General features: G+C 42.3%; 1 long non-coding RNA gene across 1 annotated transcript; it reads left to right on the plus strand.

Moving 5' to 3' along the window:
* The first annotated feature begins 12,032 nt into the window (after nucleotides 1-12,032).
* Nucleotides 12,033-13,856, plus strand: LOC111591299 (uncharacterized). Its single transcript, XR_002750456.1, has 2 exons — nucleotides 12,033-12,284; nucleotides 13,519-13,856. It is a non-coding gene; the product is annotated as an uncharacterized lncRNA (long non-coding RNA).
* Nucleotides 13,857-19,966: the final 6,110 nt, after the last annotated feature.

Raw genomic sequence — 19,966 nt, forward strand, 5'->3', positions numbered from 1 at the left:
CGGTAAGCACGGAAAAAACGGACCGAAAAACGAGCTAAGCGGGCCGATAAGCACGATTTAGTGAAAAAAGCGGGCTTAACATGCTTAGAGATAAACGGGTCGTGCCGGGTCAGCCCATCGTGTTTAGTTTCCTGTCCGAGACCAACTCGTTTATTCTTGTCGGGCCGGTTCGGACCCGTATAGAACCGGTCCATGCCGGGCTCAGATCGTGCCCAAACAGTGGGCTTCATGCCGGACTTACGGACCTCGTGCTTATTGATCATCTATAGTTGCATCCTTAGAGCATAGCACAAGTAAATACAGTCAACCAAACTTAGTCATTAAGACACCATGAGTGAGAAGAGGCCCGGGGTTGCAGCTTTGCTGCTACGGACTCTAGAGGGATGATGGGGAGACCGCCTTGCTCGTGCTCTAGTAGATCCAGAATAGCTGGGGGCCCGAACTTCTGCTAGCGGTGGAGACGACAAGCGAGGCGTCTTCAGCCGGCCAATGGTAACAGTTGTCTTGGTGTTTTCTTTGTCTTTTCTTCTTCAAAGCGTTTCTCCAATTATCTACTACTAGAGTATAGTTGTTTCTATTGGGTCCTGCACTAACTCTAACTTTCAACCTTTTATATGACTTTCTCATGACTAACTAGGCAGCGGCCAATCGTTCGTGGACTGCCTGGAGACTGGAGTGATATAAGATAGCCATGGATCACGTCGACATCGTCCACTATAGATTGGACTGCCATGCCATGGACATACATGGTCAGCAGTCAGCACTCAGCAGCTAGCCGATCGATCAACGCTGAGCAATAAATAAGCACCGTTCTATTGACCAGTGAGGTTCAGTTCAGCTGCAAATGACGAGTCCAAGGTCGTCGCTCTGCAGCTAGCACACGACAGAACAAAAAAAAATCACGTCAGCATCTTGCCTTGATTCCAGTGAAAGCCAAACCTTTCTGGATTTCGGCAAGTTAACGCGCATTATTATCCTCGGGAAACCAAAACCACACATTGCAAAATTGACCTCAGGCCCGCCGCGCCAGACTGAAACGATGTTGTTATAACAAACTGATAAAACCCTGTCGCTTGGATCTTTTTTCCCGTCTTTCCTGTAAGCCTATTTTAGATACTCTAATAATGAAAGAAATTAAAGTAGATTGAAATATATAGTGGTAGTTTTTGATTTATTGGAGATTTATACACTCTTCAATCCCTTCAAACTATTTCTCAATACTAGAGTATCCAAACAAGGCCGTAGACGACACATCCCTGTCGAACGGATACGCTGGGCGATCATCGGCGGTGCCCGTTCACCTCCGACATAGCCGATCCATGTGGAAGAGGTGAACGGGGCGCTGAAGGTTGCGGCACAAAAAACAATAATAATAATGTTTGTGTCTAGTCTCAATATCACACCAATTAACTAGTTCAAATATATAAGTATGATACTACATATTATAAAAGGTACCTTTCTATCATATTTTACATTTTATGTGACATCTTTGGATATTGGAGTATCTTATTTTTGACTCGGAATAGCCTAATGATCAGTACATAAAAGCTCTTCTGGCTTTCATCACTCCAAAATAAAGGCCCAGCGTAAATACATTTATATTAATGGTTTTATTAAGTGAACTGTCAGTGTAAGTCTATTTATCTTGTCGTAGTTCATGAAAATCTGCTGCCTCTTGATTTTTTTAGATACGTGTTTAGTAGCATAAAGTGTCTATAAAACTATTGTTTAAACACATAGTTTTTCCAACATATTACTACTAAATATTATCTGATCCTAATCGCACTGTTCAACATATCCAAATATGCATCAAAATCAATTATATATATTTCCATACATCATAAAACTATATTTATTTATTATACCATAGTCATCAACCCAAGTATAAATATCAACCATAGTATCCATATATTTACATCAAAGGTTTCTGCTCCTAATAAGTTTTATAGAACATCCAAGTATAAATATCAACCATAGTATCAATATATTCACACAAGTCACCTAGATCCAACGGCTCGAGCAAGCCTATGTTCTTGACCTTGGGAGGTGATAGTAGAATAAGGACTATAATATGCATATACGCCTTGCTCAGTAGACCGACTATAAGAATATTCCTCTAGAATATGTCAAGTGCTAGAGTCTGCCATGTGAATAGAATCTTGGGGCACCAGGCCTTGCCAAGGCTCTGTTCTCTTAACCCTATGAGGCCATGTCGATCGCTCTCAATACCGGGTCACACCCAGGGTGTGACACAATGCGACAAGGACGAATGCGAGCTCGCTACATACATGACTCTATCTCTATGTTTACCTGCCAATTTCCCCATACATACAGGAAAATCTTTGGCATGTAATGAGCACCACAAGAAGGCAAACTTAGAGAAGATCCGACAACATGATCACACCTGATGATCAACACCAAGCACTAGTAGAGGATGTCAAAGGCGATTGAGGACTATAAGCTAGGAACTAGCACTACACCAAAATAGTAAACTTCCTAGAGCCTAAACCCTAGGAAGTTAGGCCTAAACTCTAGGAAGTTAGCGAAACTCTCGGAAGTTAAGCCATCCCGTCGGAAGTTTGGCTCTCGAAAATTTTTTGTCGGAAGTTAGCTTAACTTCCTAGAGGGCTCTAGGAAGTTAGTTAACTTCCTACGGCCTGCTAAGTCTCTCGGAAGTTAGTAGATTCTCGGAAGTTAGTAGTTTCACGCCGTCAGCGCCGTCAGCTGGCTAACTTCCTACGAGTAACTTCCTACGGCTGACTGTAGCCTCTAGGAAGTTAGCTGGCTAACTTCCTACGGCTGACTGTAGCCCCTAGGAAGTTAGCTGCCTAACTTCCTACGGCTGACTGTAGCCTCTAGGAAGTTAGCTGACTAACTTCCTACGGCTGACTGTAGCCTCTAGGAAGTTAGCTGTCTAACTTCCTACGGCTTTCTGTAGCCTCTAGGAAGTTAATTTGGCCAGCATTACAAATGCTGTTTATATTTTACACCACATTGCACAAAATAACAAATATATCAACAGCTACATAACACAACAGATTATCACATAAAACATCTCACACACAATCACATAACAATATTTAAATCCATAGTCTCATCAATTATTACATCACAAAAGTCTCATCCATAGTCTCATCATCACAAAAGTCTCACAAATATCATCATCCAGTACTAATAAAAGACAATATCTCATACATAGTCATAATAAAAGTCTCAAGTATCAGAACACAATAACATGGAAGCTCACAGTCGCCGATCACCATCGATACCTCCACTATTCAAGAGGGTATCGACAAAGTCTAACCCGTCCTCTTGTTCATGCGTCGGCAAGGTAGCTGGAGGGGTCTAATATAAATGTACAAATGACATTTGCTCAGTTACATCAAAATATACTAACAACAACTAAATGATGATAAATATGCATACCTGATGTTCGGTAGATGGAGATGTAGGTATAGGTGGAGGTGAAGACCAAGGATAATGGACGGGAGGTGGTGGTGGGGGGGGGGGCACCGGGACATGTATCCCTTGGGCCTGTGCTAGTTGCTACAAATTTGTCGAACTCATTCACATCAGCATTTTAAATAAATACATATCTTAAAGTGAAAGCTATTATGTTTTGAACTTACTTGTATGAGTGTTTGCTGTTGCTGAATCTGTGTAGCATAATATTCATGTTGCGCAGCTTGTTGCTTCAAGTAATCCTGATGTCGCCTAAGTTCTTCTCGCAGTTGCTCCACTTCTGCTGGATCTTGAGTGGAGCGACGGGAGCTACGAGCAGCAGACCTCGATGAACCTCCACGCTGAACCCTAACCTGGCTCGAGTCGATGATGTTAGCAAACATTGTGTACCTACAAAACAAGTAACATCACGACAGGATTAAGAATACATGTATTGCACTCAACCAATGAAACAATATAAGATATGTAGAGTCCTCACCTTCCATGAGCTTTTCCACCACTTGCATACACAGCCTGAGGATCAATAGGTGAGGTCCTCCAGTCATAGTCTGGTCCGTGCTGACTAGTCATCGCCTCGCCATATGCAGCCTCATACAAAAGAACAATGCAATCTTACATACAAAAATCCATATAAACAGAACCTACCAAACATTTCCAAACACTCACCACACGATCTGTTGCCTTTTGGCTACACAACACATCTGGATTTGCAGGATCTGGTCCTCTGTGCCCCCTAAGGTATATTTGAACATCACTGGGCACTGCACCAGTGCTAGCTTCCTGTATGTACATTTGACAAACACTATAACCAGAAATTACAGCAAGTCAACTACAATCAACGAAAATGGCTTAAACTGTACTTACCATTCGTTTTGCCAAACGAAAGTGATCATCACCTCCATACCTATGATACGACTCGGTTCCACGATTGGAACTGTGTCGCACAGACTTTGCCTTGAATTCAGCCGAAGCCCAGTAACGACATAACGCATGCCAAGCAGCATCATTGGCAGCTATCCATAGAATCGAATGCTACATGAACACAATTCATTTATAAGTAACTGTAATATCTAGAAGCAATGGAAATTTTTTCAACACAAGCAAAAACATCCATTACCTCAAGATATTGTTGCTCAGTCATATCGAGTCCATACTGTGTCGCCTCATTCTTACTCTCTGGACGTCGCCCTTCACTACCAAATTAAACATGGCTTGACTAATCACCTGGATTCGAGCATAGTACATCATATCCCCAACAACACTTGCCGCATTCCTATGGAACACGGAGTGTGCGTGTTCCGTATGAGTATCTCCTTCAGGCAACTTGTAATGTTTCTAAAAAAAGAAGCATAGTCAAAATCAATAATATGATAGCTTAACAAAAAATTACAACTTGTCGCATTCCTATCGAGATTACAACTTAACAAAAAAATTTAACATACCCAGAAGTCGTGCCAAACTGCAGCTTGTGCATTCCCATGTTGCGCATTTATTGCAAGGGCATATTGATCCCATCTTGTGACAGGGACCTCCTTACCATCCTCTATCACCAATCCAGGCCATTTCATACGACATATGTTGCCCAACACTTTCTTTACTTGCCTTCGACGACCTGTGCCAGTGAAACTACTATCCACCCAAGCCCTAAGAGCACAAGAACAATTATCAAATACAAAATGTAGTCGTGTAATAGTGTAAGATATAAGAACAAAGCAAGGATACTCTTACCCATCTCCAGTTGGTATTATCTCAACCCTATCAACTGGTTCTTTAGGAGGGGGGACCCAACTAGTTCTCTGCGGCTTCCGGACCCGTGAAGACCCTCCAACTCCCCCACTTCCAAAACCACAAGCTTCTCCTTCCCTTGACCCACTAGCTCCCCCAACTCCTGACCCTCCATCTCTTGGCCATCCACTTGCATCCTCAGGCCATTCACGCCATCCACTATGGCTATCATGTCCAAAACCACCAGTATCATGGCATCCCCACCCTGTCTCCGCCTCCTCTGTCTCTACCTCATCATCATCTCCCACCTGTCTCCCCTCCTCTGTCTCTACCTCATCATCATCTCCCACCTGTCTCCCCTCCTCTGTCTCTACCTCATCATCAACATTTCCCACCTGTCTCCCCTCCTCTGTCTCTACCCCATCTTCAGACTCATCCTACAAACATTACATTGCATTGCAAAACAAATATTATATTAATAATTTAGTTATAAGAACTCATACAAATATTACATTGCAAAACAAATATTGGTTACCTCATTCCTCTGAACGCCAACTGTCTGACCCTGCAACTCTGGAACATGCTCCAACAAAGCTCTACGCCTACTCGAGCTGGAACTAGTGCCCTTAAACACTAAGTCCTCCTTTCTCATAACATAGGACGCTCTCTTCGCAAGTCCCTTAGTGAACTGCTTCACCTTTTTAGACATCCTGTTATTAGAACAAAATCACATTAGTAAATGAGGATAATGTAAATGAACATAAAGTAAATGAACATAATGTATTGAAAACAATAATAAATACATAATTACTTTTTAGTCGTATTCGAAATCAGGATCAAATTGTTTCCTTCGATTCGATGTTTTCTTCTTTGACTTTCGTTTCCTTTTGTTAGGACTTACTACATCTTCCGAATCTCCCACTAAGGATTCTGGCAAAACCTCAGTATCTATATTAAAATTGGTTGGGAGTTCATCTTCTTGATAAATTTCTTCAACTTCTGTCTCGAACCATTCACCCTTGTTGTGTAACCGTTCATGAGGATTAACTTTGTACACTACCCACGTGGCTTCCAGCTTTGTACATGGATATGGTATGTAGTACACCTGGTCAACTTGGTGAGCAAGAACAAATTTGCTACATGCATTTGTTTTGAGCTCATGTTTGACTTCTACCATGCCAAATTGGTTTTCTACAGTCCCTTGATTAGGATCAAACCAATCACATTTGAAAAACACCACCTTAAGATTTTTGCTACCAGCAAAGTCGTACTCGAGTATGTCATTAATAACTCCATAATAATTCATCTCTCTTCCACGATCATCGACTGCCCTGCATACAACTCCAGTATTTCTTGTCGCCGCAAATGGACGAGTAGACTCAAATTTGGCCGAACGAAAACGAAACCCCTTAATGTCGTAACGACCGTAACTTCTGACTTTTACGATTGCGTAAGACATCTGAAGCAAGTCCTCGTCTAAATTTGGAATTTTATCACACTGTCAATTAGATAGTGAAATTAGATTTCTTAAACATAATATATAAAGTAGAATAATAGTGTTAATTTATTTACATGAGCTCGGAACCAATTAATGAAATTGGGCTTCCCAAGTCTTCCTCGAAGTGCATTTTCATACTGCCTCGAGGACAATTTCTCATTAAGTCGTGATTGGAATTCTCTGTTACAACAAATAAACAATAGCGTATTAAGTCACGATTACTACATAGATACACAAATGACAAATTTCATCTTACTTGAAATACGGAGTCATCTCATCCATATTTTCATACATATAGAGCAAAGCATCCAACTTTTCTTCGCGCTCGGGATGATATTCGGTGGATGCTCCGACAGTCTTGCCCTCAATCTCAAAAATTTGGAGATTGTTGTGAGTCCCTACTTTGTCATCATGATACCTCAATGTAGGGGCATTGATATTGTGCTCGTCTGCAAAGTATACACTCGTGAACGCTGCTACCTCTTTATATTTGAATTTTTCAGCTATGCACCCTTCAACTCTTCCTTTGTTACCAACCATAGAACTAAGTTTCTTTAATGCCCTTTCAATATGATACATCCACCTGTATTGCACAGGACCTCCAACCTTAGCTTCATATGGAAGGTGGACAAGTAGATGTTGCATTGGATTGAAGAATCCTGGGGGGAATATTTTTTCCAACTTGCATATAAGGACAGGAATTTCTGTCTCTAGCTTCTCCATCACATCTTTCTTTATTTCTTTGGCACAAAGTTGTCTATAAAAGTAGCTTAATTCAGCTAACGCCTTCCAAATACTGACATTGAAGTACCCACGAAACATTATAGGGAGGAGTCTTTCCATCATTATGTGATAATCATGGCTCTTCAATCCAGTTATTTTATTTGTATTCAAGTTCACAGCTCTCCTAAACCCTGCCGCATAACCATCTGGGAATTTCAAATTTTTCAACCATTCCATTACTTCTTTCTTCTGTTTAGGTTTTAGACAAAATTGAGCATGTGGCTTTTTTCCATTTTCGTCGAGTTCCTGGCTTGGTCGGTTACAAAGTTTTGCTAAGTCTTTTCTAGCCTTTATATTGTCTTTTGTTTTGTCGCCCAGATTCATGCAAGTACTTAGAATGCTTTCACCAACATTACGTTCCTGATGCATAACGTCAATGTTATGCATCAGAATCAATGTCTTAACATATGGGAGTTCCCATAAACCACATTTATGGGTCCAGTTATGCTCAGTTCCAAACCCGATGTATCCATCACCACTTTCTTTCTCTTTCAAATTATTAAGCATAGCCTCAATCTCAAGTCCGCTCAGACGCCTGGGCGGTCCCTTTGTCACGATAGTGCCCTTCTTAAAGGTGTTAACCTCGAACCTATACGGGTGAGTTTGGGGTAAGAAGCATCTGTGGCAATCAAAGTAACAGATCTTCCCCCCAAACTCAAGGCGAAAACAATCTGTATCCTTGCCACATATTGGACATGTTAGAATTCCATGACAGCTCCATCCAGCAAATAAACTGTATGCCATGAAATCATGAATGGACCACAAATATGCAACTCGGAGTGTGAATCTCTCCTTTTTGTAGCAATCGTATGCTTCAACACCTTCCCATAACTTTTTGAGATCATCGATCAAGGGTTGCATCATCACATTCAGCCCTTTCCCAGGATGGTCTGGTCCAGGAATAATTAGGGAAAGAAACATGTAATCATATTTCATGCACAGATGAGGTGGAAGGTTGTATGGAATAACAAATACAGGCCAACAAGAATATGATGCTGCATTTGTATTGAAAGGTGTAAACCCATCTGTTGCCAACCCAATTCGAATATTTCTCACTTCACTAGCAAATTCTGGATCAAAGTCATCTAGAGCCTTCCACGCATCACTGTCAGATGGGTGTGTCATCACATGAGTGTCCTCTCGTTCATGTTCTTTGTGCCATCTCATGTGCCTAGCTGTGTTTCTCGAAAGAAACAAACGCTTAAGACGAGGCGCAAGAGGCATGTAACGAAGTTGCTTTTGAGCTATCGTTGATGTGACCATTTCACCATCATCGTTTTTTACCTCTACATATCTCGACTTGCCACACTGACACTTCTTATCATTCTGATGATCCTTCCAGAAAAGCATACAATTATCTGGACAAACATCGATTTTTTGATAGTCCATACCTAGACCAGAGAGCAGTTTCCTGCATTGATACACGTCTTTCGGCATCTTGTGATTTGGTGGAAACACTTCGCTGATTAAGATCAAGAGCTCGTTGTAACAATTGTTCAAGAACACGTACTTAGACTTAATAGCCATAAGTCGAGTCACGAAAGCAAGGATGGAAACTTTTGTGTGTTCATGCAATGGTTCTTCTGCAGCCTTAAGGAGGTCAAAGAACTTTTTAACATCTGGAGGTAGCTCCTTACTATGTGGTGGAAACACAAAATCAGGATCCTCCCTTAAATCTTGAAGCATCTCTTCCATTCTATCATATTCCACGTCATCATTGTTGTGGGCTTCAAACACATTTTCACGGGGCAACTCCTCGCCGTGATACACCCAGACTTCATAGTTAGGCATGTAGCCATATTTGCAAAGGTGTCCCGACAGAGTTCTCTTGTCTTGGCATCTACAAACCCGACACATACTACATGGACATCGCACATCCGTGCCTCTTGACAAAGCAAAAGCACGATCAATAAAATTCTCTGTCTTTCTTATCCACTCCATCGAGGGATGATTCATACGCCAACCTTCATACATCCATCGACGGTCCACACCCACCATATTTGATGCTAAAATAAAATAACACGTGATTTATAAATTTTCACGATAAGCTTAATTAACCTAACTATATGCAGCGGTTAGCCACCATATTATTAATCAAACATAAACTTAATTTTAGCCATAACATACAAGATTAATTTTAGCCATAACATACAAGATTAATTTTCATCGAAGGTCCTCACCCACCATATTATTAATCAAACATAAACTTTATTTTAGCCATAACATACAAGATTAATTTTAGCCATAACATACAAGATTAATTTTCATCGAAGGTCCTCACCCACCATATTATTAATCAAACATAAACTTAATTTTAGCCATAACATAGAAGATTAATTTTAGCCATAACATACAAGATTAATTTTAGCCATAACATACAAGATTAATTTTCATCGAAGGTCCTCACCCATCATATTATTAATCAAACATAAACTTAATTTTAGGCATAACATACAAGATTAATTTTAGCCATAACATACAAGATTAATTTTAGTCATAACATACAAGATTAATTTTCATCGAAGGTCCTCACCCACCATATTATTAATCAAACATAAACTTAATTTTAGCAATAACATACAAGAGTTTAGCATAGCTAAACTATATGCAGCGGTTAGCCAATCAAGTTAATTAACCTAACTACCTACGGCATTATTTGAGTAAACTCTCGGAAGTTAGCACATTGAATAAAAAAATAAAAAAAGTATAAACACGGTACCTGACGGTTGCAGCGGGTGCGGATCGATGATTTGGGTCAGGGACGTCCACAGCGGGGTCGGTGGCTGCGCAGCGGGCGCCGACGGGCGGGGTGGACGGGGGGCGGGGCTGTCGGGGCGGGCTCCTCGTGGACGGGCGCTGCCGGGGGTGGGAGAGACGGTCGCTGGTGGGAGCTGCTGGGGGCGAGCGCTGCCGGGGCGTGCTCCTCGGGGGCGGACGCAGGCGGGCAGCAAATCCTCGGTGCCGGGACCGCGGCCGCGGTTGGGAGAGCCGCTACTCGGGGCCGGGCCGGCGGGCGTGGCTGGCGCGGCTAGCGGCGGCGCTCCTCGGGGCCGAGCCGGCTGGCACGGCTGGCGGCGGCGCTCCTCGGGGCAAGGTCGGCTGCGCGTCTGGCGGCGGCGGTGGATCGGAGCTCCTCGTGGCCGGGCCGGCGGGCGCGGCTGGCGGGGCTGGGACGGCGGGCGCGGCCGGCGGGGCCGGGGCGGGCAGGCGCGGCCGGCGGGGCCGGGGCGGGCAGGCGCGGCCGGCGGGGCCGGGGCGGGCAGGCGCGGTCGGCGGCGGCCGGTGCGGGCGGTGGCCGGGAAGAAGGGCTGGGGCGGCGCGGCCGTAAAAAAGTAGAATGGCGCGGCCGGGAAGATATTTTCTGAAAGGTGAGAGAAGAGGGAGCTAAAAGCTAAAAACCGTAACTTCCGAGAGTTTATGCTTTGCCTCTAGGAAGTTACTTAACTTCCTACAGCCGGCTGTAGGAAGTTAGATTTTCGTTTGACCGGTCAACAGATGAATCCTAACTTCCTAGAGGAGGCCGTAGGAAGTTATCTGGGCAGCTAACTTCCTAGAGCCAGCCGTAGGAAGTTATGTTTTCGGTTGACTGGTCAACAGCTCAAAGCTAACTTCCTAGAGGAGGCCGTAGGAAGTTATCTGGGTAGCTAACTTCCTAGAGCCAGCCGTAGGAAGTTAGCTATTCTATTGGCTTGTGAACGGATGAAACCTAACTTCCTAGAGCCAGCCGTAGGAAGTTAGTTAAGTTTCTACGGTTTTGTAACTTCCGACAGCCTTTATAAAAAACTGTAGGAAGTTCTGTTTATTTCCTAGAGGTATCAGTTGCCTCTCGGAAGTTATGTATTTCCTACGGTTTTATATAAAAGCTGTAGGAAGTTACAAAACCGTAGGAAGTGTATGATTTTGGTGTAGTGTAGGGATGAGATATGGTTCCTAGTATTGCCACTAACAGAAGACTAGGACACGAAACCCTAGAAACCCTTAGAACCATGTTATTTGTACTCCTGTTGCCCTTCGGTATATAAGTCTAGCATGTGTTTCTATATAAGAGGATCAATCTATCAAGCAATAAAACTCGACAACCCCTTGATCAGTGGCATGGAACTCCCCATACATCTCTCTCTTTTCCTATTGTGAACCCTTTGATGGAGCATTCTAACACGAATAACATTATTGTTGAATATAGGTCTTAGACGCTCCAACCAGGATAAAACCTTTTTTATGTTTTTAGTGCTTAAGCTACCAAAGATCTATGCATCGACCCATGTCTAATCACTCATCACTATCGTAGAATCGAGCCCATGTGGTCCTTTCTGAGCACTATTGTGAATGCTTCCTTCTCACATCCCTTCGCACAGATATCCCTCGTTAAACTAATGTTCACTAGTCGATTCTCTATTTGGCCTTATCTCCAAACTAGAAAGAACTATTAAGGAGCAATCAACTTTGAATCCACCATATCTCCTTGGATCAAGAATAACTTTACAGTGAAGGTGGTTGTGGAGATAGTGGTCTACAACCCATGGTTTCTAGGTGGCGTCGGTGAGTTAATGGTCGATGGCTGGCCAAAAAACTCAACCACCACCTATTCCTAGTTGACGAACTCCTATCACGATTCTGGTCCACACTCCCTTCAAACTGAATGCAACCTAGCCTCGTCCCTACTTGATGGATTGGAGGATGAGTTCTTTCTCTATCGTGCAGACAAGCGCAGCTTTGAGGCCGAGTAGTCTTCCATGGAGGGTGTGGCCCTGGCGACGGGTCGAGATCACCCTACCACATGTCTGCATCATGTCGTTCCTTTCTCCTCAATTTTAAGGTAAAATGTCAAGGTTTTGTTTTGTATTTTTCTATAGCTATAGGTAATTATTATACATATTTAGATAGTTTCTTTATATTACTTGGAATGTCATTAATTATAACGAAAAATAATAATATAACTGTTATTGTTGTCCATTGCTTAGACAGTATGGAGTCGATGAATATGTGTTGTAGTGTTTTAGTTGTTGTTTCTTTTCACAAGGTCTTATAAGAATTAAAAATGATGGTCCAATTACTAGTACAAGAGAAAACTTATCTGTAGTTATTATTAAAATTAAAAATGTCTTCCATTTCTCAACTTGCTTATCTATCTTACTAGTACTAGAGTAAAATTACTCTTATTCTATCCTTTGGTTCTTCACTTCTCGTTGTTACCTTTCTCATTTTGAGTTTGAAGCTAAAAAAATTGTTGGCTTCACACAGCTCGCAACTTCATTGTCATTGTATCATTCATGTTATACCTAGTCAATTGAGTTGTGTGTGCCAGTGTATGACTGGCCTTATACCTTTCTTAAGCTCACAACATGTAGAAAAAGACACCATGCAATTTAAGTTAGGAACATATCAGGTATAAATCATACACATTGATGCAACTATACAACCAATACACAGACTTGGAGGTGAGAGAACCTTTTAAAAATATTTTGAGGAGATGGAAGAGTTGTTTTGAAACAAAATAGTTTTTAAAAGGTTCTCTTACCTCCCAGTTTTATGTATTGGTTGCATGGTTACATGTTCCCATTTAACTTGTGTTAATTTCCTTCGTATTAGCATAACACTACCATTTATTATGTCTCTTGAATTTTATTTGATAAGGTTGGTCAAATCCAATTAAATCCATTAAAAATAGTTAGATCATTATTTAGTTTAGTAAACACGTCGCAATGCATTTGCATGTTTCATTATCGTAATTTTGATGATGGAACCCATGGAATTGCCCCAATAGCCATGATAATCCCTGCAGAGGAAATGCAAGCACTATTATGGCTAATCTCTGTTTGTTTGGCTTTAATTTGTACCAGCTTAGAGCATCTTCAAGAGAGGCCTCAAACTGAAATTCTTTTTTGAAATATAGGAGTTGATACTACAAAATAGCTTCCAAAAAAGTTGATATTTTATAAAGTTTCAACAAATTAATATAGCACATCAAGCATGAGGTGGCAAATATAACACCTCGGCCTGATGGGTCCTATTCCTTTCCGATGCAATAATTTTTTTGGTTACATTGCAAGAAAATGTCCGCCTACTCCCCGACGCCTCCCTCCCGACGGAGCGCCTTCCTTCCGGTTCCCACTCACCACTCTGTGCAGCATGGAGGCTTCGTTTATCACTCTTTCTCCGTCAGCAGAAAAGAAGGATTTCTTTGGAACATGTTTTATAAGAGGACAAGACAAGTGAAGGCTTATTCTAGATGCTGATGCTACTGAAGTTGGCTCGTCGCATGAGAGCAAATGCCAATATGCTGATGAGCACGTATATTTGACATTTAATCCTTTATTTTGTCAGACAACAAGCTTTGGCAAATAATGAGGAACAAATGCCAAGATGCTGAAGTTTACTTGTCATTTAATTCTTTATTTTGTCAGACATCAAGCTTGGCAAATAATCAGGAAGAGCCGACTGCTGCCCAGCGGAAAATGAGAGAACGTTGCCGCCAAAAACGACAGAAAGGCTAGGATTAACTAAATAACGTGATTATAGGAGTTACTGTTGGGAGTACAACGAATTTGTAGGTCCTAAATAATTTAAACCAGCTCGTATTTTGTTTGTTAGGACCCAAATTTAGGAGTCTCTCTTTGAGATGTTCTTATACTGCTTCTACAGTATTTTTGTCTCTATGAATTGTAGCTGCAGCAGTCCAAACAGCCAAGTCTCGGTATTCAATTTTAAATAGCGAGACGATTTTAGCCCTTCAAGTCTTGTTCGGTTGCATAGTGATTGAAGGGAATTAAATTCCATTCTATTCAATTTTGACTAAAAAAAGATTTAATCCTCTCCAATCCCTTGTTAATCGAACATGCCCTCAATCCCTCTTTAATCCATTTGCTCTCAAACACGCCTTATGGAAATATGAAAGGGTCTATAAGGTTTAGGATCTAGAAAGTGACGGATTCGTACTGTCACGACGACTCAGTCGATTATGTGTTCACGTCAATTTTTGACGGTTTTTATTAAATAAATTTTATAGAAGCTCGCTGAAAAGCTGAACATTTAGGCCTTGTTCGGTTATTTCCAATACACATGGATCGGATGGGATTGGAAAAAATTCTTAAGAAGTTTGACTTGTTTAGGATTCAAACTCATCCAATCTCACTCAATCCACATGTATCGAGAGCTAACCGAACAAGCCCTTAGCAGTGTCTAGCGGCTCGAATCAGAAAAAAAACTGAAACATTCAGGACCATGCTCAGCCAGCCAGTCCTCTCGTTTGGGTACGTACAGCAAAGCCAGCAAGAACGATCAAAGGATGATATCATCAGAACCGAATTCTCGCCGCCATCAACTCCGCGGTCGGCTTCAGTCCGTGTTTGACTGTTGGTGCCATTGAAGAATTGGCTGGTATGTGAAATCACCAGGAAGGGAAACGGTCAAACAATGGACAGCGAGAACAGTTTAGCTTTGGTACGCTACTCATGGGGCAAAAGCCACTCACAGTTATGGTCGCTGTCATTCTGTCAAGAAAAGTGTACCACGAAGTCGCCTCTCAAATTGATGAAGAGTTTTTGCAGGACTTTTCGGCACAGCTCTGAAACCAGAGCAGACACCACGCATGCCTGCTCTCTGCAGTAAATCAGCAGCTGCAGCCAGGGACGAAGGGCCCGTTATGACCAAGTATGGCCTGTACCATACCTCAGCCCCGCTCACTAGATGTGTAAAACCTAATTTCTCTAGTAGCCGGGTCTATCAGCAGGTGCACCCCGCACGCCAAGTCGCCAAGCTTGTGCGCGTCTGTCTCCCTACTCCGCGGCCGGCGGCGGATATCGCCCATAACCACCAATTGTCCAGCTTCTCGGCGGCCACCAGTCGCTAGCTCTATGCTCGACACGCTGCAGCCAACCAGCCCCGCGCAGTCGCGCACAACACACAGGCCCGGACCTAGGGGGTGCGAGGGGTGCCATGCCCCCCCAAGACATGGGCCCCCACCCTCCAAAAAACATAGGCATCTGCCTTGCTCGTCAGCCTTTTCACTGGAAGACTGTGTCTGCGTATCGAACACAATTACACAAACCCCGCGCTGCTCTCTTGGACTGGAAGTTGGATCTTGGTTGCGCCGCCTACGCTTAGCGCCTGCCCGCCCTGCCTTGGCGATCGGTGATCGCTTGATCGGCCTGCTCCTGCCACTGTGCCTACGTGCCCGTAGACGGTTGGACCTGGACGCCTGTGCCTGCGCGCCCGGCCACCCACCGCAGCCATCTGCGTGTCGCGTTGCCTGCCGCTGTCCGCTTGGAAGGTAAATTCATGCTTACCTAAAGGATATTTGTGGTACCTTTATTTGTTTTTAATTAGTTTAATTTGCTTTTATTTCTGATCATCCCATTAAGATAGTGATAAATAATACTCCATCTATCCTAATTTATAATTCGTTTGACTTTTTTCTGGTGAGTTTGATTGACTCGTCTTATTCAAAGTTTTTGCGAAAAAATGAAAAATTCGAAGCCATACTTAAAATATATTATATGATAAACGATATTACAGTAAAAATTAATAATAAATATGATTTTTTTGAATAAAACGAGCCGGTCAAACTTAGGGTAAAAAAGTTAAACGAATTATAAATTGGAATGGAGGAAGTATGTGTTTCTAATTATATATATACATGGGTGGATGGGGCCTCCATATTAGGTTTCGCCTTATACCCTCAAACAGTCAAGAATGGCCCTGAGCACACAGCTCCTGTCGCTGGCTACCGGAGCTTGTCCGTTGGACCGCACCTCGCCGCGACCCTCCCCTGGCTGCCCGAGCACATCCATGGACCGTGGCCGGTTGGCGATTGCCCGAGCTCGACTGTGCCTCGCAGGTCGCAGCCTCGGCGCCTCCCATCCTATTGAAGCAGTGAGGTTGTGTGCTTGTATGTGCACCACATAGCACAATGCACGATATTGAGAAAGTGAGCCAATGATAGTGAGGAATTGAGGATTAGAAATTGAGAAGAAGTGAGTCAGCAAGGAACAAAGGATTATAGTTCGAGATTTTTAGAGGAAGTCGTCATTGTCCACTGCCATACTTTATTTTTGGGTCCTGCTCGGCCACTGGCTGCAGCTGCCTGCGGCAGCACCCTTGTAATCAGCACACACGAGAAAGGAGAAACCACGCAGAATCTCACACAAGTAGGCCTGCGCCGCGCGCCTGTGCATCTAGGCCGTGACGATCATGGCGGCGGCCTCGCTGAACATCTCCGGCCTCGGGCTCACCAGCACGGTCTCCGCAACCGTCGGCAACCTCACGTACCTCGAGTCCCTCATCCTCGAGAAGAACCAGCTCTCACGGGGCCAATCCAATCCTCCATCGGTGACCTCACCCAACTGCTGGAGCTTGATCTGAGCAGTAATGCGCTGAGTGGGTCCATCTTTGACACTCTAGCCAACCTGACCCACCTAACGTCGCTCAACCTCTCGGGCAATGCCGTCACCGGCCACGTCCCCAGGGAAATTTCAGCCTGCCATCCTTGTCGTCCGCCATGCAGGCCCCTACCGCCATGGACTTGTCTCACAACCAGCTAGACGGCCCGCTTCCCTCTGACGTCTCTGGCCTCACCAACCTTGGTCAGGTAGCGCTATCCGGGAACAAATTGATAGTGACGAAAAACCAACTGCCTCGCTCCCCGCCCGCTGCCTCGCTCGCCGGACGTTTCGTTCGTGAACCTACGCGCCACCTTCGTAAAGCCGCCGCGCGCAGGCGCGCCTCGGTCGTGCACGCTTAGAGATGGCAATGGGTACCCGCTATCTGAAACCCGGTGGGTTTTTGCTCTATTAAGGTATGAGTTTGGGTCAATTTCTCTACCCATGGGTTTGTTAATGCGTTCAAATGAAAACCCAACGGGTACGTGGGCATGAATTTGTTCTTCCACTACCCATACCCGCAAACCCATGGGTTTTTAAAACCCACCTTAAAATAAACATTCCTTATAAATATATCTCATAATATTGTTAAGGTGATGAGAATACCAAATATTTCCATCTCAAAGCAAATGGAAATAGGAGAAGAATGAGAATTATTGCACTAAAGGACAATGGAAATATGGTTACAGATGAAGATGGAATAAATCTGGTGGCTACTAAGTACTTTAGGGACTTATTTGGGCCTCCAACTTTATGTTCCATTGCTATAAATGAGTTACTCATGGAGAAACTTGAACATGAGGATAGACATTTCCTCACTTCCGCTTTCTCAATGGAAGAAATTAAGATGGTAGTGGATAATCTGAAACAAAACAATTCTCCAGGTCCTGATGCCATATCCAAATTGACATATACAACATGTTTCAAGACTTCTTTATGGGAAATTTTCCCATAGAAAGACTTAATTATGGATTGGTTTCTCTAATTCCAAAAATTGTCAAACCCATGGATATGAAAAATTTCAGGCCTATCTACTTGTTAAATGTCAGTTACAAGATTATAACTAAAGTGCTTAACAACAGGTTGGCTTCTTGTATTGATAAGGTGATAAGCAATTATCAATTTGGGTTTATCAAAAACAGACATATTTTAGATTGTGTAGTGGCTTTACATGAGATTGTTCATGAAGTAAAAAGGAAAAAGCAAAATGGAATTATGTTGAAAATAGACTTTGAAAAAGCTTATGACAAAGTAAATTGGCATTTCCTTTACAAAATGATGGAGAAAAAGGTTTTGGGGAGAAATGGGGAGATTGGGTCATGAAACCTATCAGGGGTGGTAAAGTGGCTATCAGAACAAATGACAAAATTGGCCCTTTCTTCCCAACTCACAAAGGGGTTAGACAAGGAGACCTCTTCTCCCCCTTCTTTTTAATGTGGCTACTGATGGTTTAGCTTGCTTAATCAAAAAAGCTCTAGAAAGAGGGCTGCTAGGAGGTTTGATCCCCCACATCATTGATAAAGGTTGTACTTGTCTCCAGTATGCTGATGATACAATTCTTCTCCTTCAAGATAACATGGAGTATGCTAGCAATCTTAAATACGTCCTAATCTTATTTGAACTGATGTCAGGCCTTAAGATCAACTTTCACAATAGTGATTTTTTTGCTTTGGTGATGCCATTGAGAAAAGTGACTTTTACTCTAAAGTTTTACCTGCCCCATTAGAAAACTGCCCCATTAGAAAACTGCCCATTAGTGATAAGATTCTTAAAATCTCCCAATGGACCCAAATGTAAGAAAATTTTGAAAAAAACTTGGGGTTTGGCAAGGAAGATTCCTTAGCCTGGGTGGGAGATTAACCTTAATCAACATCAGTTTATGCAACATTCCTTTATACATGTTATCTGTGTTTTTTGCGCCCTCCACAGTTCTAAAAAATGGATATATACAGAAAAAGACTTTTGTGGCAAGAAGGAAAAAATACAAAAAGTATCATCTGGTTGGATGGGAAACTGTTTGTACACCTAAAAATTGAGGTGGTTTGGGAATTCTTGATCTCAGATGCATGGTATTAGTCTTTTGACTAAATGCATCTGGAAATTAGAAAACCAAGAGGGTCTCTGGCAGATTGTGGTGAGGAAAAAAATATATGAAAGACAAACCGATGAGTTTACAAATGAAGAAGCAAGGACGGTCCCAATTTTGGAAAGGGATCCTTGATGTGAAAGATCTGTTCTACAAGAATAGTAAAAAATTGGAAATGGAAATTCTACCAGTTTCTCGAATGAGGTTTGGATTGGTGATTCCCCCTTTTCAGTCAGATTTAAAAGATTATTATTTGAGCTTTCTTTGAATAAAGAGATAACTGTGAATATGGCTCTTTCTGATAATTATGATTCTCTAATATTTAGAAGAAGGTTACATGGAGAAAGTGCTCGGTTGTTGGAGGATTTGAAAAACATATGTAATGGCATTAATCTTGATGACTCAAGAGATAAAACTATCTGGACTATCAATAAAAAATGATTTTCTGTTGAATCCATTAATCTCAAATGTAGGAGTTCTTTGGATAAGGTTCCTTTCTGGTTTATTTGGAAGGCCAGGATCCCCCAAAGAATACAAGTTTTATTGTGGCTTGTAATAAAGAATATAATTTTATCAAATGAAAACCTAAAAACAGAAATTGGAAAGGAAACCTTAACTGCTACTGGTGTGGTTGTTTGGAAACCACACAACATATTTTCTTAGATTGTCAAATCGCTTCTTTCACTTGGAGGGTGATCAGTATAGCGATGAACATACATATCATGCCAAAAATGCTGAAAATATGTTTGGAGATTAGATTTATAAATATAAAAAGAATTGTTGAAACCTTTTGTAGTGGTGGGCTGGAGTGCGGTACTTTGGACCCTCTAGAGGGTTAGAAATGATGTATGTTTCAATGACAAAAACACATTATACATTAATACTATTTTTCTCGTGTGCTGCTTTTGGATGAATGTTTGGGTCCTGATCCAGACAAAGATGAAAGGACGCTGGAGGAAGGAAACTTGTAAATCCGAAAACTGGTTAAAGAATTTTTCAACCGAAATTTTGGATGAAGATTGGTGGATAGACGCA

This window comes from Zea mays, chromosome 4 (genome assembly GCF_902167145.1).
Source record: "Zea mays cultivar B73 chromosome 4, Zm-B73-REFERENCE-NAM-5.0, whole genome shotgun sequence".
Classification (NCBI taxonomy): Eukaryota; Viridiplantae; Streptophyta; class Magnoliopsida; order Poales; family Poaceae; genus Zea; species Zea mays.